The 7,986-nt window shown below is 40.0% G+C and overlaps 1 pseudogene; it reads left to right on the forward strand.

Moving 5' to 3' along the window:
* Window positions 1-5,696: 5,696 nt before the first annotated feature.
* On the forward strand, window positions 5,697-7,649 carry LOC131807657 (RNA-binding protein EWS-like; annotated as a pseudogene).
* Window positions 7,650-7,986: the final 337 nt, after the last annotated feature.

Consider the following 7,986-nt stretch of genomic DNA (forward strand, 5'->3'; position numbering starts at 1 on the left):
TGACAAATGTTTGAGTAGTTGCATTGTTGAAAATTACATCATGGCCAACTTATTTAACTCTGGTAAATGTAGCCCCTCTCAATTATTTTTTTCTTAAGCTATTCCCAAACAATCTAATATGCCTGACACAGAGAAAAGAGAAAAAAAATTCGTTTCTCTTTCCTTTAATCTTTTTAATGTCTAAAGGTATTAAGAACATAATGGAAATTACACTGAAGGATTTTCAAAGACTAACAAAAAAGGGCTAAGTAATCCATGAGTGATCAAAGAGAAAAGTGTATTATTTCCATTAAAATTTGAAAGACAAAAGTTTCAAATCCACTATCTGAAGATTTTCTAAAGGAGTCACTGTTTCATTGCATTTTTTCATTAAGGAAAGTTACTGATGGCCACATTGGGAGAAAGTATTGTCTCTTGGACAACGTGATGAAATAAATTTTCTCTCAAACATTTAAGTCTCAAATGCAGCAATTCTTTAATATGTAGTTAATGTTTACATTATCCAATGAGAACATAAAGGACAGAAGAGCAGAAAGGTACAGAAAGATAAAAAAAAAAAAAAAGACTGTTTCATAATACTGATTAAACTGAGTAAATGAATATTTGTTTCAATTTAACTCACAGACTTCTACACTTGATCTCTAGCTGGAGGCCAAGAAGCGATCAACTCACAGACTTCGTAAACAGCTCATTAACCAATCAGAAATTCCCTTCCTTGAAATTTTGACATTTTCAAATATCAAATAGAAGAGAAAGGATATGTGTTTTCCACCTTATTGGAGGCTATGCATCCATTCAGTGCTGGCGAGCCTCTGCTCCTTGTTCAGCATGCAGAGCTGTACTTAGAATTTGTGCTAGTCCACTGGAAGGTGCTCACAGGTTGCTAGACTTTAGCAAGAACACTGACCTGAAGTAGGATGAAGGATGAAATGAACAGAGACAATGTCATTCAGTATCTGATAATGATAGCTCTCAGGGAAGGCTGGACATATGTTGTACCAGGTGGGTCTCTCCAGGGTTACCATCTGTCCTGCAAGAGGGCAGAAAAAATTCCTCAACATCACACCATCACACAACGTGGATTAAGAAATGCTCTATTGACAAAAGGGAAAACTCACGAGGCCAAGGTCATGGAAGCAGAGATGCAAGCATGCCATCCTCACTGCTCTCATACTATCATTACCCCACAGAGATGCACAGCAAACCAGGACATCTGCCTGGCACGGTCTGGGTTTCTTTCTGGCACAAAGACCCATGTCCCCATTGAAGGTCTGTCATATTCTGCAGCCCTGAGAAAGCAAACTTGGCAGTCAGGAAATAGACCTCTGGGGGCCCGACCGCCTGGATTGGAGTATCAGCTGTTTCTAGGACTGACTGGAAGGACAGCTGCCCAGCTCCTGGAGGAACTGGGATTTAGGAATATCATAACATTTCCACTAGAGGGAGAGACCCAGTCCCGGCCACCACCACCCCCAACCGGCTGACTGGTCACCAGCCAAATCCACCAGTTCCCAGGGTCACACTGTTATGGGGTAGCTCCTTTACCACAGAGTAGATTCCTGCTCTCAGCCTCCCCTTACTTAATCTTTTCTTCTCTGTACCAAAATCCTTCATAATTTTGAATATTTATACGTCTTCAAATTAATTATATGTTTCCATTCACAGAGTCACCTACAACTCAAAGTGATGTCTGTGTTCCAAGAACATCCTGTGATGGGTGGCAGAATGAGAATCTAAAATTCAAATTCCATGGAGATCACTAAACATCCCATGACTTTAAACTGGTCCCACTTTTGAAGTTTAGCACATAATATACTACTGAATATGGCCAATCTATTCCTTGCACAAATAATTCTGTTTTCCATGTTTACACTGGAATTTCATCTAATCTTGCTTTTGAATCTACCTATTTTGGCCACACCATTCTTCACAAGTCAACTAATCTCTCTGAATACATACTCATTTTTCTCTGTATAAACATTTAGTTAGTCTGTTCCAGGCGCTTTGTTAGCAGCAGGACACTCAAGGATGGGTAGACTATGTTGTCTGCCCTCCAGGTGGATCTAGTCTAATGGATGAGAAAAACATGAGAAAATGGCTGAAGGTACATTTCTTGTCCTAAGCCCCATGTCCTTCTCTAAAGCTTTTTTTTTTTTTTTTTTAAGTTAAGTAGAGGCAGGAAATTAGTTATAATTCCTATAAACATCTTTCCATTTTTTAAGGTAGTTTTATCAGATAGTTTGTGGTTTTCCTTATGTCAATCTTATATATATTTTGTTGGACTTATGCTTAAGCATTTCAGCATTTTCCTCCAATGTAGATAATTTACTTTCAAATTCCAATTGTCCATTACTATTATGCTGTAATTAACTTTATATGTTAATCCTGAAAACTTCCTAAAATCACTTCTTAGTTTCAGGAAGGTTTATTTTGTCAATTTTGCATGTTTTTATATAAATAATCATGTCACTTATGGATACAGTCTTATTTCTTCCTTCCTAGTCTCTGTGCCATTTATTTCAGTTTTTTCATCTTACTGTATTAGTTAGGAGTTCTAGTACAGTCTTGAAGAGAAGTGGTGAGAATTAATATCCTGCTTTGTTCCAGATTTTACAGGAAAAATATTTAATTTCTAAACATTGAGTATGATGCTAAGCTATAGAATTTGTTTGTTTAGCTATAGGGTTTTATAAACTTTTTTTATTAAGTTGAGAAAGTTATTCTCCATTCTTGATTTGCTGAGAGTTTGTATAATAAATAGGCATTAGGTTTAATCAAATTCTCTCTTTTCAATATAATATGATTTTTTCTTTAGCCTGTGGTGTGATGAATTATATTACTTTTTGTATCTTGATCCAACCATACTGTGAATAAAAGGCTATTGATTATGAGTGTAATTATTATTTTTTTTATTTTAAGATTTTTTTAAATTTATTTGACAGAGAGAGAGAGATCACAAGTAGGCAGAGAGGCAGGCAGATTGATAAGGGGCAAACAGGCTCCCTCCTGAGCAGAGAGCCCGATGCAGGGCTCGATCCCAGGACCCTGGGACCATGACCTGAGTTGAAGGCAGGGGTTTAACCCATTGAGCGACCCAGGTACCCCGAGTGTAATTATTTTTATACATTGTTGGATTTGATACGCTAAAATTTTGTTGAAGAGTTTTGAAGTATTTAGAGGAATATTGGTTTGTAGTGTTCCTTTCTTGGAATATCTTTATCTGGTTTGATTATTAGGGTAATGCCTGTCTCATAGAATGAATTAGAAAATGTCCCCTTTCTTCTATTTTCTGGGAGAAATTCTAGACAACTAGTATCATTTCTTACTTAAATATTTGATAGAATTCACCTATGAAAACTTTGTTCTTTTGGGGAAGGAGTTTAATTATTGACTCAATTTCTTTATTAGATATAGGCCAATTCTGTTATTTCTCTTGTGAGAAAGAGTTTATATGCTTGGCATACAAACTTCTGACAAATTGTATCTTTATGGAAATCGGTCCTCTTAATTTTCAAATTTGTGAGCATGAAGTTATTTGTAACATTCTTTTATGATCCTTTTAATGGGCATAATATCAGTAGTGATGATCCAAATTTATCATATTAATAATTTGTGTTTTCTCTCTTTTTCTTAGTTATTCTGACCAGAAGTTTATCAATTCTTTTTTTTTTTAAGATGTATTCATTTATTTGAGAGAAAGAAAGAGAGCACACACACGTGTGTCCATGAGGGGAGTTGGAGTTGCAGAGGGAGAGAATCTCAAGAAGGCTCCTCACTGAATGCAGAGCCTGACTCAGGAGTTGATCTCATGACCTGAACCAAAACCACTAGCTGGATGCTTAACTGACTGAGCCAACCAAGCATCCCAGAAGTTTGTCAATTCTGTTGTCATTTCCACAGAACTGGATTTAGGTTGCATTGATTTCCTCTATTGATTTGTTCTGAATGTCATTGGTTTCTGTTCTAATTTGTATCTTTTCCTTTATTCTGCATGCTATAATCGTAGATTGCTTTTCACTCTCTAATTTCCTAAGGGGAAAGTGTGTTGTTTAATCTCTAAATATTTTCAGGTATTTTAGCTTTAAGTTATTTCTAGTTCAATTCATTATGGTCTGCAAGAAAACTTGGTATGATTTCTAATTTTTTTAATTTTTTGAGCTGTGTTTCATAACTCAGAATGTGGTTATCTTGGTGAATAGTCCATATAAATTGCAAAGAGTGTGTATTCTGCTGTTATTGAATGATATATTCAAGAAATGTCAATTACATCCAGTTGATTGATAGTGCCGTTCAGTTCAGTTGTATCATTACTGATTTTCTGCCTCCTGGATCTGTCAATCACTGATAAGAGGTATGTTGAAATCCCCCACAATAATAGTGGACTTGTCTGTTTCTCCTTGTAGATTTATCACCTTTTGTCTCACTTATTTTGACACTTTGTCATTACATGCATACATGTTAAGGATTTTATGTCTTTTTTGGAGAATGCACCCCTTTATCATTATATAATGCTTCCTCTTTTTAGTGATGATCTCCCTTGTTCTGGATTGTGCTTTGTCTGATATTAGTAGAGCTACTCCAGCTTTCTTTGGATTAATGTTAGCATGGTATATCTTTCTGTATCTGTTTACTTTTAATCTGTGACTTTATATTTAAAATGGATTTCTTGTAGACAGCCTGTGGTTGGGGTTTGAATTTTTTTATTCACTTTGTCAGTCTTAGGCTTTTAATTAGCGTATTTATACCATTCATATTTAAAGTGATTATAAATGTGATTAGATTAATGTCCTCCATGTCTGTGGCTGTTTTCATTTATTGAACTTATTATTGTTCTTTAAAAAAATTTCCTCTTTTTTCTGTCTTCTCTTGTTTTAATTGAGCATTTTATATGATGTGATTTTCTTTCCTCTCAGAAGAATTTTAAAAATTTATGATGGTTTCTCCAAAGTTTTCAATATCTACCTAGAACTAATCTACATCTATTTTCAAATAATTGTGTCCTGCTTCATGGATAATGTGGAAGCCTTATAGCAAAGTATTCCTAATTCCTACCTTTGATCCCTTATAACATCACTTATTTCACGTATCTGCATACGAGGTCATCCAATAGTAGTAGTAGTGGCTGTTACTACTTGAACAGGAAGTCAACTAAAAATAAGAAAAAATAAAAATATTTAATTTTACCTTCATTTTTTCCCCATTCTCTAATTCTCTTTCTTTATTTACATCCAAGTTTCTTAACTATGTCACTTTCCTTCTCTATGGAGGCCTTATTTTATAGTTCTTGCAAGGCCCATCCACTGGTGATAGATTCCTTCAGTTTTGTCTGACAGTCTTTGTTTCTCCTTTATTTTTGAGAGACAATTTCAATGGGTACAGAATTGTTTTGTTTTTTTTTCCCTGTAGACATATTAAATGTATCTCATTCAGCTCCCCTTCTAGTTGAAAGGATTTTAGATGAGACTTTCAATGTAATTCTTATCCTTTTTCCTATAGAGTTACAATTTTTTTCCTTCTCTTGACAAAATAGGATTTTTTTCTTCCTACAATATTTACCATGAAAATTTGGTAGGGCAAAAATCTATGTAAGTTTGGGGATCTCCCAACATTGAGCCCCAGTAGTTTTTAGTTCTCATGCCAGTCCACATTCAACATTCAAAATTCATTAAAGTGGGAACGAGAAGGAAGGAGAGAAAATGGCGTCCACAAATTACAGTACATACAGCCAAGCTGCAGCCCAGCAGGGCTACAGTGCATACACCGCCTAACCCACTCAAGGATATGCACAGACCACCCAGGCATATGGGCAGCAAAGTTATGGAACCTATGGACAGCCCACTCATGTCAGCTATACCCAAGCTCAGACCACTGCTACGTATGGGCAGACCACCTATGCAACTTCTTATGGACAGCCTCCTGCTGGTTATACTACTCCAACCCCAGGCATACAGCCAGCCTGTCCAGGGTTATGGCACTGGTGCTTACGATACTACCACTGCTACAGTCACTACCACCCAGGCCTTCTATGCAGCTCAGTCTGCATATGGCATTCAACCTGCTTACCCAGCCTATGGGCAGCAGCCGGCAGCCACCGCACCTGCAAGACTGCAGGATGGTAACAAACCCGCTGAGACTAGTCAACCTCAATATAGCACAGGGGGTTACAACCAGTCCAGCCTAGGATATGGACAGAGTAACTACAGTTATCCCCAGGTACCTGGGAGCTACCCCGTGCAGCCAGTCACGGCACCACCATCTTATCCTCCTACCAGCTACTCCTCTATACAGCTGACTAGTTATGATCAGAGCAGTTACTCGCAGCAGAACACCTATGGCAAGCCAAGCAGCTATGGACAGCAGAGCAGCTATGGTCAACAAAGCAGCTGTGGGCAGCAGCCGCCCACTAGTTATCCCCCCCAAACTGGATCCTACAGCCAGGTTCCAAGTCAATATAGCCAACAGAGCAGCAGCTACGGGCAGCAGAGTTCATTCCCACAGGACCACCCCAGTAGCATGGGTGTTAATGGGCAGGAGTCTGGAGGATTTTCCGGACCAGGAGAAAACTGGAGCATGAGTGGCCCTGATAACCGGGGCAGGGGAAGAGGGGGATTTGATCGTGGAGGCATGAGCAGAGTTGGGCAGGGAGGAGGACACAGTGGAATGGGTGCTGGAGAGCGAGGTAGCTTCAATAAGCCTGGTGGACCCATGGATGAAGGAACAGATCTTGATCTAGGCCCACCTGTAGATCCAGATGAAGAGTCGGACAACAGTGCAATTTATGTGCAAGGCTTAAATGGCAATGTGACTTTAGATGATCTGGCTGACTTTTTTAAGCAGTGTGGAGTTGTTAAGATGAAGAGAACCGGACAACCCATGATTCATATCTACTTGGACAAGGAAACAGGAAAGCCCAAAGGTGACGCTACAGTGTCCTATGAAGACCCGCGAACTGCCAAGACTGCTGTGGAGTGGTTTGATGGGAAAGATTTTCAAGGGAGCAAACTTAAGGTATCTCTTGCTTGGAAGAAGCCTCCAATGAGGAGGGGTGGCATGCCGCCTCGTGAGGGCAGAGGGATGCCGCCGCCCCTACGTGCAGTTCCAGGAGGCCCAGGAGGTCCTGGAGGCCCCATGGGTCCCTTGGGAGGCCGTGGAGGAGACAGAGGTGTCTTTCCCCCAAGAGAGCCCCGGGGTTCCCGAGGGAACCCATCCGGAGGAGGAAATGTCCAGCACGGAGCTGGAGACTGGCAGTGCTCCAATCCGGGTTGTGGAAACCAGAACTTTGCCTAGAGAACAGAATACAACTAGTGTTAGGCCCCGAAGCCTGAAGGCTTCCTTCCACCACCCTTTCCACCTCCTGGCGGTGACCGTGACAGAGGTGACCCTGGTGGAATGCGGGGCGGAAGAGGCGGCCTCATGGACCGCGGTGGTCCCGGTGGGATGTTCAGAGGTGGCCGTGGTGGGGACAGAGGGGGCTTCCGTGGTGGCCGGGGTATGGACTGAGGCGGCTTTGGTGGAGGAAGACGGGGTGGTCCCGGCGGACCCCCGGACCTTTGATGGAACAGATGAGAGGATGAAGAGGCAGGCGTGGAGGACCTGGAAAAATGGATAAAGGCGAGCACCGTTAGGAACGCCGAGACCGGCCCTACTAGACGCAGAGACCCCGCAGAGCTGCATTGACTACCAGATTTATTTTTTAAACCAGAAAATGCTTTAAATTTATAATTCCATATTTATAATGTTGGCCACAAAATTATGATTATTCCTTGTCTGTACTTTAGTATTTTTCACCATTTATGAAGAAACATTAAAACAAGTTAAATGGTAGTGTGCCTTTTTTTTCCTTCTTTTAAAAATGGTTGACTAAGACTAAATAATGGGAACCCCTTGTGAGCATGCTCAGTATCATTATGGAGAACCAAGAGGGCCTCTAACTGCAACAATGTTCATGATTGTGATGTTTTCTTTTCTTTTCTTTTTTTTTTAAAT

The sequence above is a fragment of the Mustela lutreola genome, chromosome 9 (assembly GCF_030435805.1).
Source record: "Mustela lutreola isolate mMusLut2 chromosome 9, mMusLut2.pri, whole genome shotgun sequence".
NCBI lineage: Eukaryota > Metazoa > Chordata > Mammalia > Carnivora > Mustelidae > Mustela > Mustela lutreola.